The following is a 20,898-nucleotide window of genomic DNA, read 5'->3' on the forward strand; positions in this document are numbered from 1 at the left end:
CAGTCCAATCCTGCAACAGTGGACACTGAGCATTTGTCTTTTATAGAGAGCATGGTGCTAACCATTACCAATAGAGAATGCTAGAGGAGCATGGCAGGAGGAGGAGGGGGCTTCTCTTCCTGGCTTTTCCTTCCTGTTCCTATGACCTGCCTGGTCCACGAGGGCTAAGGGAATGTGCATGGTGGTGGTGATGGTGGTGGTGTCTGTGTGTGTGTGTGTGTGTGTGTGTGTGCATACTCTGGTGCTGCTCTGTGTCAGCTATGTGCTCAGAGTGTGCAATCTCTGGGCCAACACGCTGACCTGGCCTCGGCTTGGTGACCACCTTGCAGATGTGGTGCAGGTGACCCAGGTTACCACCCCGTCAAGATGCAGACACTGCCTACTTGAGGCCTGTGCCTATCCCTCTGTGTGTCCTCCCCCAGCATTAACTCAGCTGTACCCGGTGGGCTGGTTTCTGCGTGCTCTGCCACTGTGGTCCAGCTCGGGCTCAGCCAACCCAGCACACTTCTCACTTATCCATTTGCTCCAGTGAGGTCTGATCCTCAGGTGTAGGTACTCTCACTTAGCCTTTGGGTACTTGTAGAGTGCTCTTCACATCTCTTTATTTACTACCCTCTAATAGTTCAATAATTCCCTACATTAAACTGCTCCTGTTTAAATTGCTGTGTGATTTCTGTTTCCTGATGAAACCCAGACTGATACATACCTTGCGTCTAAATCTACTGCTTAATAACTCAGACATTCTGCTTACAGGCTCTTCTCTGGATGTATGTACTCTGACACTGCATCTGCTTCCTTTCCTACCGACATATATCTGTATCTGCTACCAACGTATACTTGGGTGCTTAAGGGGTGCTTAATGAGATCTCATATACCTGGATGAATGTGTGTTTGCAGAACCCTTTAACCAAAACAGACTAGTGTGGGCTGTGAAGTAGACTGTTTCTTCTCAATGTGCTATATGTGGTAGAGAACCGTTTTTAACAATTTCAAAATCTGTCCTAAACCAATTCTTCCGTGAAGTATAATAAAAATGAAGTACTAGAAACATAAAATTAAAAAACAAAACAAAACAAAATCTGAGCCTAGATTTTTTAGTATTGGATTCAGTAGACATAATGACTCTATGAAACTGCTGTGAGAGTTTCTAAATACCCTTAATTTTTGTACACGTCTTGCTATATTGGTAGTGACACAGTGTAAAGAGCACACTTTGAGCAGCACTGATCTGGACTATTCACCATTGCGAGGAGTGATACCATGTTCTATACTTTACTTTCACATCGGATCCTCTCATTGCACCTTGCTTGCATTTTGGCGTTTTATTCTCTTATTTTACAGAGACAGTGACAAGATTCTCATCCATGCTCTGGTCCTGTCCAGGTGCTTCTCCAAGCACATGCTCCTACTGAGTGTCATTTCTTGGAGCTACCCTTGCTTATTGCAGTAACTTTGCTGTCTTTGTCATGGTCACAACCTCTCTTCTATTTGTCAGGAGGTGGTAACTGTGGCAATAAACCATCCTCATATTTCCCTGGGCTCGAAGCCATTGAATTCATAAACAGACACTCCACCACTCTTCCTCCCACCCCCCACTATGTTTGTAGCAGATAAGAGCCAGAATCTGAGGGTTATTTGCATATGTGACTTGTCTTGATAGCATGGGATGCACCTACCATTACAGCCAAAAGCCATGTGGCAGAGCCTGGGTTCAGCCAATCAGACAGGAAAATACAAATGACCTGGCTGTGATGTCCAGCAAAAGCAACATAATTGTAGCTTTAAATGTTAAAATGGAGGCTAGCAATAGTACCCAATCTCCTTGTCCTTCTATTCTGATTTGAGTACGACATCCTCCTGTCTCTTAATTATTATCATTATACAAGTCTATCTAAAACTATATTTATAAAATTCTTTGTAATTCATTGCGATTCCACTGAGTTTATTTCCCCATCGGTCCTCTGGGTGTGTGACCTGCCTTCCCAGCTCAGTTTGTCAGCCAGAGATTTATTCTGCATTCAGTAGAGCTTCTATCCCATTGTTGGTGCGCACTAGATTGTAATAGAAATGCCATGCCACCGAACTGTGAGTTGAAGCTGTATTACAATGATACTGCCCCAATTTTACAGATGCTGCCCAGTGCCAAAGAGCTTTAATAAAATACTCAAGGTCACAGAGCAAATCCAATGTAGAATCAGGGGTGGGACCAGCTGTTGTGAATTTTGAGCCCAAATCTCTTTTCATTGTATCAGACTGCCTCTCAAAAACCACATGAGATACTCTTATCAATGTTGTTTGGTGGGTGTTGAGTTCACTGCAGTCGATACTGTCAAATGAAATCTTCAAATGCCAGAAGTATGCTGTCAGATGCTCTTCACCTTTATGAACTCCAGCGTTACAAGCAGCAGCAGCACAGACACAACCAGGAAATCTATACCCACGGTTAATGCTGGTTGTTAAAAGTATGTCTGCTTGGAAGTTATTCTGTGGTGACAATGATCAGCGCTAGCATTCATTAAAACAACAGTGACAAAAACAACAAAACCCACAACCCACCTGAACCAAAATCTAAACTACTAGGACGTTATTCCCTGGCTCCTGCAGAGAAACCTGGAAACATGTCCCTAATAATCCGCATAATCCAATTCAAAATAATGGTAATATTGAATATGATTTTTTAAGCACTACTGTTTTCCTCCTTTCCCAGGAGGGGGAATATTCTGATCACCTCTCCATCCCCTCAGTCACTGGTACCACTTAAAATAGAAGTATAGAAAACTGGATTAAAGATAGTGTAATGTAAACTGCTAGCATTGCATTCTAGGTGTTTAACATCGATTGTGTAACTATTTAGAGAAAATACTGTGATGGATTTTTTTTACTGACATTCACTCTTAAGTCTTACATCTGTCTTGTAAGGTAAATTTTATAGATGGAAACATTGAGTCCTGGAGAAGGTAACTTGCCCATGATCTAGATGATAAGTAAATGGATTTCAAATTGGGTCTTTCTGGTTCTAAATCTTATCCTTTTCCTGCTCCACTCTGCACCTTCCCTTTAAGAAATGGTAAGTCCCATTAATTAATGACAGTGTTTTATTTATTTACCTTTAACAATAATTCGTGCATTGTTGGACTTACACCAGGAGTCAAGGTGAACTGCTCAAAATATAGACAAACTCTGGATACTAAAAGAAGAACAGCTGAAAAATATGAAAAGTCAGTATTCTGACTCTGATTTATAGGTTCTAGTTTACGTTATCAACTGCCTATCACAAAATCAAAGGAAAATGATGAGAAAGGAATTGTAATTTTCCTGGCATTTGGAGATTTGTTCTTTCTCACTTTGAAGCTTGACTATTGAGGGGACATAAGGAGGAATTTGGATTGGAGAAAATGAGGCCTTCTATGGGAGATTTAAAAGGTTTCTTTGTCCTGGGGAACCTGCATGGCTCAGTGGTTGAACATCTGTCTTCAGCCCAGGGTGTGGTCCCGGGGTCCTGGGATCGAGTCCCACATCGGGCTCCCTGCATAGAGCCTGCTTCTCCCTCTGCCTGTGTCTCTGCCTCTCTCTCTGTGTCTCTCATGAATAAGTAAAATAAAATCTTTAAAAAAAAACGAGGTTTTCTTAGTCCTAACGGCATTCCCTACCCCCTTCCCAATTCCATATGTGTCTCCCCAACTTTTTCTCTTGTTTTGACTGAATTAGACTAAATAAAAACAGATTTAAGAATTCACCTTATCCATGGAGTTGATGGATTTCTATGATGATATCTGCAGCTAATTTGGGGTAATGCAGAAACAGTAACAATTGTAAGGATATCTTGAACATATCTGACTCCTTTTTTTTAGCTTTATCAAGGTATAATTGACAAATAATGTTAGTATATATTTAAGGTACAGAGCTTGATGTTTTGATATTGTCTACGTTGTGAAGTGACAACTATCATCAGGCTAATATATCTATCACCACACATAGTTACCCTTTCTGTGGTGGTGATGGTTACACTTAAGATCAATCCTTTTAGCATATTTAAGGTATAGGCTACAGTATTGCTAACTATAGTCACACTACTGTCTGTTAGACTTCCAGAACTTATTTATCTTGTATAATTGAAACATTGTACCCTTTGACCAATATCTCTCCATCTTCCCTTTCCACCAACACCTGGTAATCAGCATTCTACTCTGTTACTATAAGTTCAACTGTTTTAGATTCCACACATAAATGACGTCAGGCAGTATTGGCCTATCTGGCTTCCTTCCCTTAGAATAATGTCCTCTAGGTTCATCCATGTTGTCTTAAAGGCAAGACTTCATTTTTCTTCTTCTTTTTTTATTACCAACAATAAGATTCTCTTACACATTCTCTTCTGTCAGTGGACATCTGAATTGTTTCCATATCTTGGCTATTGTGAATAATGCTGCAATGACCAGGGGAATGCAGATACCTCTTTGAGATACTAATTTCATTTCTCTTGATCTATAACAAGAAGTGGGGTTACTGGATCATATGGCAGTTCTATTTTTAATTTTTTGAGGAAGCTCCATATGGTTTTTCATAATAACTGTACCAATTTACATCTCCATAAATAGTATATAGGTGTTGCCTTTACTCCACATTTTTGTCAAAACTGGGTATCTTTTGTCTTTTTGGTGATGGCCCTTCTGACAAGTGTGAGGTAGTATTTCACTGAGGTCTTGATATGCGTCTACTTATCCCTGCTGTTAAGTAGAGTTGACTATCTTTTCATGTATCTGTTGGCTTTTGTTTGTCTTCTTTTGAGAAATGTTTATTGAGGCTCTTTGGTTTGGAAATATTTTCTGTCATCCTGTAGTTTGCATTTTCACTCTGGTCGTGGTTTCCTTTATGGTGCTGACTCTTTTTAGCTTGATGAAATCGCTCTTGTCTGGTTTTGCTATCTATTTTTGCTTTTGTTGCCCTTGCTTTGGTGTCATATCCAACAAAAAGTCTTCCCAGACCAATGTTTTCTTACTTTATTTATTTCTAGGAGATCATGGCATTCCAAAGACTTCTATAGAATATGTTGACAGTTTTTTTTCAGAATTGATGGGCAGCAGTTAATGACTTCATTTTGCATGTGTCAAGACTGAAGCATCTGGCCATGTTTGTCTGAGGGAATGCAGTCAGTGATAGGGAATGTAAGTCAAAATCTGGAACTCCCAATTCCTCATTTGACATCAGTTTAACAACACATTAGGTGTTTAGATCTTATTGGTATTTGCAATCATTTCAATTTCATTACAAATTTCTGGCGGAAATATATAGAAATATCATCAAAACAGAGTTTCTATAATTGAATTCTAACACTGTGCTAGTCATATGATGCTTAATAAGCAATGAATATGTGAAGATGTTCTAAATGACGTCAAGCAGAGTGTTGGGTCCTCAGAGAACACTAGGAAAATGTGAGACATATCTTACCTTCAAAATGCTCAGAGTCTGATTTGAGAAATTAAACTCACTGCTGCAAAGTCATCACAGCCCAAAATATGTGGTGGTGACCAGAATAACTAGAGGAGTCAAGGGTCAGAGAGATTGACTAGAAACTTCAGGGTCTGTAGAAGACATAACTGTTGAATCTTAAATGGTGGATAAATTTCAACAAGGACAAGAGGAGGGGAAAGAGAATATCTCATACATTTGCATAGTGTTTTTGCTGGCAAAATACTCTGATGTTCATCATGATATTAATACCTACAATAACTCAGCAGGAAATGTTACGAAGATTCTCATTTTACTGATGAGGATCCTGAAGCTCAGAGAAGTTAAGTAGACTCTCTCAGGTGACACAGCTTGTAAGGGGTAGAGCTTAGAGTCAGGTCTATGCCTGATGTGTGTTCCTTTGTGTCAGATTTTGGAAGGTTATAAAACTAGGCAGAGGGAAATTCTTGTTAATCCTAGACTACATATATAATATAATAAAAATGGAGTGCAGGAGAGTTCGAAAGAGGAGACAGGGAGATGAACCAGGATTCTCCCAGCCATCAAAGCACCTCTGTTAATTCTGTCATGTGTTCATAACATTTGGTATGTAGACCATCTCTGGTCTATCTATTCCGTCAACTATAAGCTCCTGGCAGAGGGCTCCACTGTTGATTTCAATAAGGTCCAGCATACTGCTCATCTAGAAGGAGGGGCTGATAATATTTTGAGTGAATGAATGAAGTAGTTACAACTTTGATCTTGGCATGAGGTGATGATAGTCTGGTGACAACAGTGGAATTACAGGAGTGAAGGTAAATCTGTGGAAACTAGTGAAGCAACAAAGGATAGAATTACCTAGATGGAGCCCATAAAGAACCTTAAAAGCCCTGCCCGATATTCTGTTTTTTAGCCTGGATGGAGGAATAAATGGGTGCTTGTTTGCTGTTATCCTTTAAACTGGACATATACAGTTTTATATTTTATATTTCAAAAATAAAATGGGAAGAAATCAGAAATAGAAAATATAGGTAACATTTGGTGACAGACTTGATATGAGAGATAAAAGAGAAGGATAAAATATAACAAAACAACTTCAAGTTTATTCACGTGATACACTGCCTGCCAGATATGGGACATTTGGAGGCAGAGATGAGGTTAATTTTGGACATTTTCAGGGAGCCATGTGACTGCAGATTAAAGTTGTGGAGCCACTTCTCTATCCTGTGGTGTCCCTTGTTTCCTTTGTGCCTGTCTCCATGACCTGGGGAGTTCCCTTTCTTATTCCAAATGCCAGCATCTGCTTTACATTAGGGTGCTGTTCTTCCAAAACAGATTTGGTAGCCAAATCATTCTTGTTAGCCCCTCTCTTTTATTAATGTCCACCCCCCCCCAAAAAAAACTGATAGAGATTATTTGGAGACTTTACTGCTGACCTCTGTGGGACTATATAAAAAAGTTAGCAAAAATTAAAAATTTGCAGAAATTTTACCAAGTTCTGTAACAGTCCAAGTCAGCATTTCTGTGTTTTTTAGATAGTATTCAGAAGTCCTGAGAGCCTTTCTAAGATGATTCCAAATAATAGTCTAAATTTTTATATATATAACTAATCCTGGCTGTTCGCTTGTAATGTGCCAGATGGTATTCTAAACACAGGACATATTTAAACCTAAAAAAACCCCAACCCACCCTATACATATATTATACATATGCAACAATTATATTTATATTATAATGATATAATTATAGTATATATAATATATGTGTAGGATTTTTTGAAGTTTAAATATATATAATATATATACACTACATATATATGCTACATATATGTACTATATAATATATATTATATATAATAAATGTACATACTACACTATATGTATTATATAATAGAATATTTATATTTATGTTTATAGTATAATTTTAATTATAGGATATACAAAATCGTGTAGGGTGTTTTTAGGTTATGATTAATAATTATATATTATATATTATAATTATATAAAGTTAATAATTAATTATATACTATAGTATTATATTATACATACTATTATTATTTCCATATACAGGGAGGAAATTGAGGTATAGAAAATGTGAATGCTGAGCACCAGGTCACAACTAGTATGTAGCAAAGCTGAGATTTTAACGCAGGCAGCCTGGTTTTAGAGTCTGTGTTTCCCTGTCTTTAGAGTGACCACTGCTCAGGTCTGAGGCCAGAAGGCTGAGGCCAGGGAACTTTGTAAGGTTTGATGCAATCCATGGTTCCTTTCTAAATCTCATGGTCCAAAGATAGACCAGTCAGGCTCAAGTTGTCATTTCTACACTTAGACATTAGTCTCTTGGGTTTTTAGGCTACTGTAAAGATGCCTCTCTGACCTTCCTCCGGCTAGCCCCAGAAATCCAAATCTTGTCCCAGGTTCTCAGGGAAATCCCTTCTTTATCTGGTTTATATAGATTTCCTCCCCTGGGTTTTGAAATCATTCTGCATAGACTTGAAATTGTCTCTCCTTCATTCTTCGTTCACTTATTCATTCAACAAATGTTCAACAATTTATTATGTGCTAGGCATGATACTAAGACTCTAGGGGATGTTTGGATAAATAATTCATCACCCTCTTTCTCTAAGCTACTCACAATCTTAAGAGATATACATGTATATAAATAAATACAGTTTGCTATAGTAAATGCTGCAGAGGAGGTATGTACAAACAGTAAAGGAGGTACATTCGGAACATAACCATGTTGAGGAGTAGGAGGATTTTGCAGTAGAGATAACTGTACTTTGGATGGGTTGAACTTTTGTAGATTTATCAAGATGGTGGAAAGTCATTCCAAAGACAGAGTAGAGCTCATGCGTAATTCACCATTGCAGAGAATCATGAATGTGAAGAGTTAATTCAGTGATTCATTCACTCATCCATTAATATTTATAAAGTGTCTACTTTGTGCAAAGCCTCATGCTACATGCTAGTGATGCTATGCAAATGAAGAGTTCATTTGCCTTGATGGAAATTTCTGTTAAGCACTAGGAAATATCGATTTCCTTGCCTTTTCCAGCATCTGGAGGCTGCCTGCATGCCTTGGCTGATGGCCCCTTCCTCCATCTTCAAAGCCAACAGTATAGTATCTCCAAATCTTTCTGACTTTTTTTTTTTTTTTTAGAATTTATGTATTTAGGGATCCCTGGGTGGCGCAGCAGTTTGGCGCCTGCCTTTGGCCCAGGGCGCGATCCTGGAGACCCAGGATCGAATCCCACATCGGGCTCCCGGTGCATGGAGCCTGCTTCTCCCTCTGCCTATGTCTCTGCCTCTCTCTCTCTCTCTCTGTGTGTGTGTGACTATCATAAATAAATTTAAAAAATCAAAAATAAAAAAAAATTAAAAAATTAAAAAAAAAAAGAATTTATGTATTTATTTTTGAGTGCGAGAGTGTGCATGAGTCGGGGGAGGAGCAGACGGAGAGGGAAAGAATCTTAAGCAGATTCCCTGCTGAGCGTGGAGCCCGACGGAGGGCTCTGATCTCACAACCCTGAGATCATGACCTGAGCCAACATCAAGAGGCAGACACTTAACCGACTCAGCCACCCAGGCGCCCCCAAATTCCTCTCTGATTTTTATCCCCACTCTGTCATCCTAGCTCTTTATTTCTCTCTCTTGCCAGGTGGTGGCTCAATAAATGCCTTTTATATTGTGTATGTCCCCAAAGGTCCATGTATAAGACTTTTTTCAAGACTTTTTTTCCTTGACCTTCCAATCTTTTTACTTCCAGGTCCCTAACCAACCAATGTAACCATTCACAGCTGTCCAAGTGTCTATACATGCTTTTATCACACAAAGCAGATGGCCTGATAGGCCACCCAAAGTTTTGTCCAATGAGAGGATTTTTCTCTCACTATTGTCTTTCAGGACAGCGGAAGTGTATTTTTGGCTTGTATTTACAGAAGTGAAAACTCATTTGTAAACCGAGCTCTATCATTTTTCTTTTACTACCAGCTAGTTATAAGAGACCCCACTATGGGACTATTGGTGTGACGGGAGGTAATGGTGCAATAGTAGTGACATGGGAGTCTGGACCACTTGCTAGTACAGCTCACTTGTGCTCTGTGACCCTTCTTATGACTGACCCCTAATGTACTATTTCTGTCTTGTGATGGATCATTATTAGGCTGTTTAAACTTATGATTGTATGGACAAGACATGATTGGCAGTTGTAGATACATAGACACATGATTCCTGTGTTTAGATACTCATCTCTAAGACCCAGTAACATGCCAAGAACTATTTTTGAATAGTGTCTAATTCTCTGATACAGATTTCACAGCCTTGCTCCTGAATCCTACAGGGTCTACATTGTGGTTCTCCCATTGGGCCTTGTCCCATGGCTCCTTGTGAGGAGTTTAGGCCTACTACAAAGTTAGAGGGAATAGCCCACCCACAAAACTATCCTCACTTTTGACTTCAACTTAATGTCTCTTTTGGGGTTGGGGTGCAATTCTGAAACCATGCTCAGTTTTGATAATTTGTGAGAAGGACTTACAGAACTTACTGAAAGCTATTATACTCATAGTTATGGCTTTTTATAGAGAAAAATACAGATTAAAATCAGCCAAGGGAAAAAGTACATAGGACAGAGTTTGGGGAACTACCAAATGTGAAACTTAGTTTGTTCTCATTCTGAGGAGACTGGATGCATTACTTTCCCAGCACTGATATGTAACAGTACACACACAGTATTGCCAATTGGGAAAGTCATTTAAATCTTGGTATTTTGAGTTTTTATTGGGATCCATTAGAAAGACAAGATTGATTGATTGTCCACATACTTGATTTGTCTCCAGATCAACTGATACCACATGACTCAAAGCCCTCACTTAAAATCAGTTGGTACTATCTATGGGTCCAAGGCCCCCAGGCAAACAGAGATTACCTTCCAGGAGGCAAAGGCAAAGGCCAAACCTCTCTTTGTACAGGGTTAATTTCTTTACTACACACTCTACACGGCATTTTTCTCCACCACAGGTATCTCTGTTACCACGAGGTCTGGCAGGTTGTATGACCCAAGCAGCAGGTTATATGACTCCTTGCACTGCAGCTCAGATCAGCTTGGACAGTCTTCCATGTCATTTGGTGAGTGGGTTGGAGCAGAATATCTAAGCATAGGTTATGTTGCCTCTAGAACCCTACACCCTAAGGTTTTCCTAGGGTTTTCCTTGACAGTAGGCATTCAGGTGATCCATCTCCAAAATGCTTCCTTCTTATGGGTGAAGGTATGATATGCCATAACTTGTCCTTTATTTTGAAGGGGATGTCTTGGCATGTTCCGGGCCCCTAGGCTCTTAAATTTTTCATTAAGGAGGGAACCCTTGAATCCTCATAGTTTCTAATACCTCCTCAACTTGCCATATTTTGATCATCATAACCAATTAACATAATGTCATTGATGTAATTGACCAATATCATATTCTAAAGAATGTCTAGATGGTCCAAGCCCCTTCAGACTGTTTAATAACAGAGGGTGGGGGAGATAAGATCATAAACATATATTGTTTTCTTGCCCCATGTAAATTGAAGACTGTTTCAGGTCTTGCTTCCTGATAGGATTGGAAAGAATGCATCCGAAGCTTTGTTGACCTGCTCTAGCGAAGACATCATTTCTGGGCATTTCTGCAGGCTCAAGAGGTTTAGGGAAATCTGACAACTCAAGGTTTTCAAGTGCACCTATCCAAATGTCTCCATCCCAGGTTTTGGGTCCCACTTCTTCCCAATTAAGTCCCTGACCATGTTATCAGAGACTTGCTAGGGTTGAGAATTCAACCTTTATGAGTGCTCTTATCTCATCATCCTGGCCTGGCTTGATCCTCAGCTCCTTTCTGCCTATGGCTGTAGGAGACAAGAGCCTTTTCTGGTGCTTTCAAGGAAGCTCTCTGGCTTTGACAATTCACCTTCAATTTGAGATAAACTATTCTCAACTTCCATTGTCTTTTTCCATTGTATTGATATTACCCAGTAAGAGCCATTCAGTTCCAAAGTCTTTCCCCAAACCTCTTAGACTCCTTAGATAGTGCATCTGCCAGTGGATTTTTCTTCCACTACCATCCCATTCTGTTTCACCATCAATGAAAGTTTCATATACACTACAGCATGCCCAGGGTTATCAGTCTAGAAATGATGGGGCTTTCCTGCCGCAGGCGATCGTTCTCCCAAGTCCCATGTCAAAGTCAGCTTTCTAGGATCCCTCCCAGTACCGAACTCTTAGGTCTCATTTCCCAGGAGACTGACTCTGAGACAGGGATTTGCATACAGCCATTTTATTGGTGGGTGGTCTCAGGGACCATCCCAGGGAAGGAGTAAGGGAAACAGGATTAGAAGAGAAGATGAAGTTGCAGTAGAAGACTTGGCCAATCCTTTATGGAGCTCCATATGGCCCTGAGAGTTGCCCTCATTTGAGGAAAAGAGCCTGGGCCCTTATAACCTAAATTGGTGGTCATTATCCATGCAGGCTGCCCCAGGGAAGGGCCAGGCTTTGGGAGTTGCATCTCTCTTTCACTGAGGGCTATGGAAGCTTTCAGGTCTAAGTTGACAGCAGTCAATATACCAGGCTACTCTGGGGGAGTGAGCACCTCTATCCTGAGTGAAAAATCTGGGAGGTGAACCCCAGCATCTTCTACATCCTGCTCTGTGATCAATAACATTGTAGACAAGGAGCTTCTATTGGCCAGAGTCTATCAACATGAGCAACCACGTGTAGCTAACCCATGTTGGACATGTTTCTCCATGAGAGAGAAAGAAACCTTTGCTTTGTTAAGCCTTTGATATTTCAGCATTCATTTACAGCCTTAGTATAATCTAACCTTTTCCAGCCAGTAGATCCTACGTAGTAGTCATTATTTCCATTATTATTTCTAACCAAGATATTTTATATAGCAGCTATTACTATTTCCAACAGAAGAGTTAAGTGAGTTGATTAACATTACAAAGTAATAGGCAAAGCCAGGATTCAAACTTAGGTCTGCCTAAATAGCTCTATACCCTCACACCCACCCCCTCTTTTTGTTTTTGTTTTGTTTTGTTTTTTCAATACCACACTCTTCTGTGTGTTGGAGTACTTCATTAAAATGTGCTCTGTTCAAACTAAAGACATCCTTGAGAACTGTTATGAACTTAAATCTAATCAGCCAATAATATATAAATATATTTATCCACTGTCTTGTGAAAACAGTCAAGAACAAGAATTGAAACAGTAGGGGAAAAAGATAGGGCAGTGCCCAATAATAGGAAATAGAAAAGGAAAATAGAAGCATTCACATTATAGGACATAAAAAGTTAAGAGGAGAGGCTGGCAGCTCATACAGCAGTTAAGTGTCACTTACTGTTGGTTCAGGGTTCTGGAAGAAAGTAAAGGGTTATTTTTTGTGATCTCAGGATAAGCAGGGGATTCTTAAACAAGAACCCTAAGCAAAAATCCTAATACTGATGGATTTGACTCTATCAAAACCAAACATTTCTGCTTACCCCAGGACATATGGACAAAGTTGACAATTGAAGAGGTATCTGTGCTGTCTAAAAACAACAGGGGGTTAATTATCTAGAATTAGGCAAGAAATTATGGTAAATCAGTGATAAAAAAAAATTAGAAAAATGAAAAATGGGGATAAATAGGTAACTTCCAAAGTAGAAATCTGATTGACTAATAAATAAATGACAAAGTATTCAACCTTGCTAGTAAACAGAAATGCAAACTACACTGAGATACTACCTCAGACCCAATAAATGTGCAAAAATTAGTCAAATCATATCAAGTGCTGGCAAAGTTGTAAGGATGCAGGCACCTTTCAGGCACTTCAGAGTGAAGCATAATTAGAACAGCCATTCTAGATGAGAATGTGAAATAGGGTGTGCGTGTCTCATAACCTGGAATCCAGCTCTTGAGAATGGACTTCTGACAGGCTGGCTCAGGGCCACATGGAGGTTCAATGCAATGATGTTTGTGGACTATCAAGCCCTGTAGGGGTTGGAGTGTCTGTCAGTAGGGGAATCAATAAGTAAAATGAAGGCAAACAATTGAAAAGCTCAATCTCAGTCTCTCTCTAGTTTGGGCACACGTGTGAAAGGTAAAATGAAAGGATATATATTGAGTCTGTTAGCATAGAGGTGAGGAGGGATGAGTATAGTTAAATAAACTTTATGTATCTGAGGTCTTAAAAGAGAAGGAAAAGGAAACCAAATAAGAATTTAGCTGTAAAATCTGTTCATATCTATAAATTATTAATCCATAAACCACTAATAATACTTGTTATTTAGAGTTACATAAAGACTTTTTTCTGATCCCTATCCTTAATTTCATCCAGTAAATAACTCTTTTGAGGGGACCCCTTTTTGCCAAGACTGATTAGCACTCTACTGAGGGTTTGGCTGACATGATGACCCTCACTGCAGACCTATGAGGAGTGGACATATCACAGTCTTTATTGTATAGTTGAGGGAAAAGCACAGAGAGGTTGAGCAGTGTGCTCATGGTTGTGCAAGTTCTCAGTGGCCTGGAATTAAAGTTGACCTAACTCCCAACAATTACATTCTTTCTTCATTATCTGGCTTAGTTCTAGTGTCTGTAGAATGTTGTACAAAAGCAATCACAACTCTTGGAGTTTCAGAGTCCTTATGTTGCCAACAGAAAAAATGGGAAAAAAAAGTGAGTTTTTTGGGGGATGGGGTGGGGGACAGTTTTGAGGCAAATTACAGCCATACACTGGGACCAGAGACTCATCAAGGCTCAAATATCCAACGAACCATGCCTGGCAAAGTTCAGACTTGATCTGAGGAAAATGGCTTTCTCTTTGGAAAGCGCTATGGTTGGCCTCTCAGGTTTAGCCTATTTCTCTCCTTGGGAGCTCTCCATTAAGAATTAATTTACTGGCATAGAGAAATATAATCTTCATAATCTCCCTAGCATCTAGTACTGCTGTCTCTGTTTCCTTTTTATGTTCTTTCTGTACTTTTCTCAAAACTCAGATACTGCGCAGATACGCAGAACTTGGCTAGTAATTTATCAAATACTGTCATGGGAACAGCAGCAACTCACATCTGGTCTAGGGCTTCACAGTTTACAAGACCCTCTCTGTACATTATGGCACTGCATTTTCCTAACTGTCTCTGGAGGGGATGCTCCCCACAATATGCAGAGGAAGAAACAAAGCTTCTAAGAAGTCATTTAAGTATTTCCCTTAGGAGTAGAGCGTGGATTTGAATCTTGCTCCGTATTCTGTGTTATCTTCTGTAAGCCATGCCTTCTCTCATAAGAGCCAGAAGAGTTTTATCATTTCCAAAGTCCTTTTCCATATGGAAAAAGGACTGGATGCTATTCCTATCTCAGAGCTAACATACAAATCCGTGTTGTAGTTGAATGACTTGTCCCATGTCGGACCTTCAGCTGGGGCGAGAGGGTGGGATCAGAACCCAGGGATTCGACCTCCATACCCTTTATTTTGTTCACAATTACAGAAAGGAATACTCCTCCAGTTTAATGTGTGATTTCTCTAATGTTAATCAGAGATTGTGCCTATAAAATTATGCTTAAGGCTGATGAATGATGCTACCCCCCTCCTGTGAGACTCTGAGGGTGAGAGGCAGTTTCAAGAGAGAAAATAACCTGTTGTAACTTACTCAGTGGGGCTGGAATTGGAGCTCAGAGCCCCTGGGCCCAGCCCCTTTGTCAGTGATGGTGAGGCTCTGAAGAACAGCCTGCCAGGGAGCAGGAAGTAGGCTCTAAGATGGAGCAGCCTTGATGAAGGTTCCCACAGAGCTCTGTGAAACAACTGAGATGTGAAAGATGGTCCAAGAGATCTGGATGAGTCAGGGGATGATTAGTCAGTGGTACTTTCCACCAGCCCCCCTTGGTTCTCTGACTCCCCTGGGGCCTGCCTGCCTGCCTTCTCATCCAGGTTTTCAATTGCTCATTAGCACTTCCAGCAGAGGGTGTCAGAGGAGATGAATGCTGGAGCTGTTGGATCCCTTCCTTGAAGCAGGTGCATTCTGGAGTACCAATGAGTTCTTTCTTAGGCCTCTCAAGTCAATAATCCAACATCCCCAGAGTAGAGCTCCCTGACCCTGGGAGAAACAAGTTGCAAATCAGGTTCTTATTAGTAAGCTTAGAACTGGGTCTTCTACGTGAAGACTTGGCTTTTAAAGTCAGTGACCAAGATATGGTTCCTGTTAGACTGGGAATCAAAGGTGAGATGGAATCTTATATAGAAGAGGCCTTATCCATCAATGGTGCTGCGATGGTAGGCTAGTTAGCCTAAGAGCATAAACTCAAGCAAACTAGGTTTCTCAACTGTTCCCAGTGTTCCTAACCTTGGTCCTTTATTGATAAATGTGTGTAGGTCATAGGAAAACTTGGTAGATGGAGTTTTAATGTCTCAGGGCCCCTGTTATCCCCATTGGTGGGTAAACAACCCTGAACTCATTTTCTGACTGCACATGTGTGGTGCTATCTCTGTAAGTTAAAGGACAGTCCTGCCATATCATTGCAGTATAAACCAATTAGAAGATCGATCTCACAGATGAAACCTCTGCAGTGTCCTGGGATCTGTTTTCTCCTCCCCATTTCAGTAGCCACCATAGAACCTTCTATCTAGCTATACTCATGGGCTCTTGTATAACCCCTACTCCCTGCCCCTATCCCTGGCATCCACCCAACCTAAGACATTCAGATTCTCTTTCTCAGGCATGGCTTTCAGTGTGCTTTTTAGCAGTGATGAATTGTCAGGAGACCAAAACCTGCATCCCTGTCTCCTCTGAGCTTTTAAAAAACTTTGTTTTTACTGTGTAGAGAATTTCCTCTTGCATCCTTTTCAAGCAGTTTTATTAAAAGGAAGGGACATGAGAGTCTCTTTCATTATACGATGAGCTTCCCCTAGAGCATGGCTAGCCTTCATCTTGTGTGACAAAAAAATTCTAGCCCAGGGCAGGGTCCATTGTAGCGACCCATCATTTGACTACAGAGTCAGAATATTTATTGTGAATTAAAATATTGTTTTATTAAATATTAATATTAAAATATTGATTATATTTAAATATAATTAAGTAAATATACATATACACACACATATGTCTTGTTACTTCCTCTAGAGCAGGGAATAGCAAATTATAGTCACCCAACCAACTACAGCCAAAACAACCAGCAACTTGTTTTTATAAAGAAAGTTTTATTGGAACACATCCACATTCATTCATTTACATATGCTGATAGGTTCTTTTGTACTATAGAGTTGAGTAGTTGCAACCAAGATGGCCTGGATTATTAAACAGAAAGTATTTACAATGTGGCATTTTGCAGATTTAAAGAATAACTATTCTGAGGGCAGGAATTATGCTTTATTTTTGTATCTGGTCTACTTAGCAGGAAGCACAATAAATGCCTATGGGATAAATTAATCAATGAATCAATGTTTGGTGAGGAGCTATAATCCAAACACTTGTTTTGTTTTGTTTTTGTTTGCTTGTTTCTTTCTTTCTTTCAGATGAACCATGATGGATAACTTTCTGATAATGGATCTATTTTCATTCATTCATTCATTCATTCATTCATTCATTCATTATTGAAAATCTACTGTCAGACACTATTCTTGGTGTTGAGACAAATGGTGAATAAAACTGACATGATCACTACTCTCCTGAATCTTTGAGTCTTCTGAGGGAGACAAACATCATTGAAATGTCAAATATATTGTGTTGATTGTAGCAGGGAGAGAAGGGTACCAGTAGGATTGTCTCCATTAGGGAATTCAAGGAAAGCTTTTCTGAGAAAGTGGCTATGGAACTAAACACTTAGGGAAGAGTAAGGATTAACTGACCAACAGTTAAGAGAGGAGTGAAGAACCAACTACCCTTTCAGCCCTGTTGGCTAAGAAAGGGCTCAAGAAGGGACTGTAGGAGAAGACAGGGGTCTGGTGGAGAGCCTTAGGAACTTTCTCTTTCCTAGGTATGATGGAAGACCAATGAAGGATAAGCAGGGAATTGCTAGTAGAAGTGGAGAGGGATGGATTTCAATACAATTTGCATTTTGCCAAGATCACTCTTTTCTTCAGAGCAAGATTTTTTTAGTGACAGCTGCTTTCAAATATTGATTGCATATTTCTTAATAAATCAACTCAGGAAAATGACAGTCATCTTATTAAATATTGTGATAGCAATACCTTGCACTCGTTCAACCTAAAGAAAAATAGCCCTCTGTTTTCACATCTAATGCTATCTCTTTTAGTAAGTACTACACCTGTAGTGTGATGAAGTAGAACATTTGAGCACAGTTGGTAGTGTCACTCTCCCATGAATCGCAACAAGGAGCATTAGTGGAAGTCTTTGGCCATTAGCTTTAGTCCCAAGGATGATGTTTCTGGATGTGTTCAGTCTGGAAGCTCCTGGTCTAAGCTAGCTGCTTAAGGAAAGTTTGGGCTCCAGTGTCTATGACAATCTCAGTGATGGCAACTTACTGTTGCATTTTGTTCTTAGGTTCAAAAACCTTTGGCCTGGACCTGGTGAGCCACTTTTTGCTAATTATTCTGTGGCTAGGCATCCTTTTAATTCTCTTTCCTTTCCTTTTGCTCCCCCCCCCCCCTTACCTTTCTTTCTACTTAGTCATTACAATTTCTCTGTGCTGCCTTGCCATCTCTTCTCTTACAAGTTTCTCTTTACTTCTCAGCTGGAGCAGATGCCTCCCTCTTGCTTTTCTGAGAGCTGGGATATGGCTGTTGAGGCATAGGGTGGAGGACATAGTGGCTAGGAACACAGGGAAACTTGCCCTGCATAAGGCCAAGACAGTAAAACAAGACACAGACTCCATTGTTTTTGTCTTTTCCCCTTAATTGGACCAGGGTGGCTGGATAGTTGGTAATGTCACATAAAACCCCGAGAAGTCATGTTGGTACACTGGGTCTACTGACCATCCAATAATCTGGGACAGCCCCTGGAATCTGGAAAACACGTGGTCAGCACGTACCTTTTTTGGAAGCAGCTAGTTAATGAAGAAGAGTGTCATGGTTTTCTCTTTGGTGGTCACTCTATCATATCATTTATTCGTTATTTGATGAAGACGCCTTAATGAAACAGCAGCCCTTGTTTAGAAAGAGAGGGATGTTACTCATTTCTGAATTCCATTGTCTTTGCCATACCTGACTCAACTCATACTTCCTTTAAGTCTCACCTAAAATTTGTTTAGCATTTTAATTGCAATTCAATGAAAACTTGAAAATTGTGTCAATAAAATACTGTGAAAGATTTTCTGTTTGAAAGATTCTCTTTGGGATTAAACTATCTCTTTGGAAGGTTTTCTTTTCTTTTCTTTTTTATATTATCCATAAGTGTATATGATGCTCAAATTTGATTGCCAGATCTATGTTTCTATTCATCTTCCTTTTCAGGCACAATTTTTTCTCTCTTTAAATTTTTTTCTTTGAAATTTATTTACTCATTTATCATCCTTTGGTTCACTAGGTTCTTTTTCACTCTAACCATGATTCCATTAATCTCTTGGTCCAGAATGCAATAGTTGGCTGCAGAGAGAAGGGAGAGAAAAACAGATTCAATTTGGGAGCAACCCTGATGATCAAAGAAGAGATGAGGTCTCTGAACCATGAAAGATAAGAACTCAAAGAAGTCTGATATTCATGACCTTGCTCTATATTAAGTGTCCAGAGTATCATAGTTAGTAAAATTACAATAGACATCCTCCTGTTCTGGTCAAAACAAAACAAAAAAAAATAGATTGAAGGAAAATATTATAGATTAATTGGGTTACAAGATTTTGACTAAGACTAAAACTGTTTAAAGACTCATTCAATTTTTCTCTTTCTCTGAACAGAGCTGGTCTTGAATTGATGACATTCCCCATATCTCTCAATGTTAGTGAAATAAAAGCAAATTTGCCATTTATTTTCATTTAAGATACCATCCAATAAAAGTTAATTTAGGGTTACATAAAAGTATAACTTGGCCTGTTTGGTTCTGATGTGGACAGAACAAATTGTTCCCTTCTTGATTTCAGATGTAGTGAGGCCAATTAGCTAGGTACTATTAAATTAGCCACAGACAAAATGCTGCAACCCTACACAGGCCGGTGTGATAGAAATCGAAAGTAAGACAAAGAGCTTTTCCCACCTTCAAGTTGGTTGGGATCAGCTGTTTGAATTATCCCACAGAAGAGCTAGGGTGACTGACTCACACGTTAAAAAAAATGGTTAGGTGGGATCCCTGGGTGGCACAGCGGTTTGGCGCCTGCCTTTGGCCCAGGGCGCGATCCTGGAGACCCGGGATCGAATCCCACGTCAGGCTCCTGGTGCATGGAGCCTGCTTCTCCCTCTGCCTATGTCTCTGCCTCTCTCTCTCTATATGTGACTATCATAAATAAATAAAATAAATTAAAAAAAAATGGTTAGGGCATCCTTGAGGATGCCATATGTTGTGTGCTTCACAGTGTGCTGCTGACAGTACATGACAATCCCAGACCTGAGGTGCTGTGCCACCCCAAAATCCAGTGGACAGGAATTTCTCTAGGCTTTTTCATCACTAATGGAGGCACACTCTTCAATTTCTGATCTTTATCACAAAGTGAATTAGTTAAAATGCAAATTCCCTCTGCCTCAAGAAATCTGTATGTGGCCTGAATTAATAAAATATTATTTTAAAGTACTGCATTGAAAAGATGGTTAGAATTCGTCTTGCCTCTCTGTCACCATTGCCCTGGACACCCTAACATTCTGCAGTCGTTGGCCCTGCAAACCTAACCTATTTGATTGCAGCCTGGGTCTAAAATGAAGTTGTTCCAAAAGCTTCTCTATAAATATTCATTTCAAAAAGCCAAGGGTGACAGTGGTAGAACAGGACCGTTCTGCATACAAAGCAAGTGTATATGGGCCTGTATCATGAAAGGCGCTTTTGCTTCCCTTTTTCAGCAGGCACAGGAAATTCTTGTGCCTGTCATTCCTGGCGAGTAGCCTTACTCCTGCAACGGGGAGCAGTTGGCCTATTGAACGAGCCGTGATGGATGTGTACTGTGTGCCAGTAGCAGGAGCGTCTCCTTTAACGGGCATGGTTTGCTGCATATTTATTATGTATTATTAGAGTCTTCATTGTAACCTAGCCTCGAGTGAAGATTGCAGTGTGATTTCCATTGTAATTTCTTATTTTCATTCACTCATAGCCCTGAGAAATGAGGTGAATTCTTTCATGAGGGCGCTGAAAGACCCTCTTCTTGTATGGTGGCTATTCACCTAGCTCAGTCTGACCCGATGAATGTAACTATAAAGGCACTAATATATATTTTCAGGAGATTGAGAGACGAATGCATGAGTCAGTGATATTTTGCTATGGCTTTTGCATTATATTCACTCTATATTTTTACTGCTGATGGGTCTCTCTATTAGCATGGAGGTTTATGTCACATTATGGCATCCTCTTTAAT

General features: G+C 39.9%; 1 long non-coding RNA gene across 21 annotated transcripts in view; it reads right to left on the minus strand.

The window, feature by feature from the left end:
* The window catches only part of LOC140602922 (uncharacterized), an 86,776-nt gene that overhangs the window by 25,813 nt on the left and 40,065 nt on the right, over positions 1-20,898 (minus strand). For 16 of the 21 annotated variants that reach the window (XR_012005919.1, XR_012005922.1, XR_012005923.1 and 13 more), the window contains 3 exons: positions 18,643-18,991; positions 18,439-18,553; positions 15,105-15,548 (listed from right to left, as the gene is read on the minus strand). This is a non-coding gene — a long non-coding RNA (uncharacterized lncRNA). The other 5 variants (XR_012005915.1, XR_012005918.1, XR_012005917.1 and 2 more) reach the window with 5 other exon arrangements.

The sequence above is a fragment of the Canis lupus genome, chromosome 13 (genome assembly GCF_048164855.1).
Source record: "Canis lupus baileyi chromosome 13, mCanLup2.hap1, whole genome shotgun sequence".
NCBI lineage: Eukaryota > Metazoa > Chordata > Mammalia > Carnivora > Canidae > Canis > Canis lupus.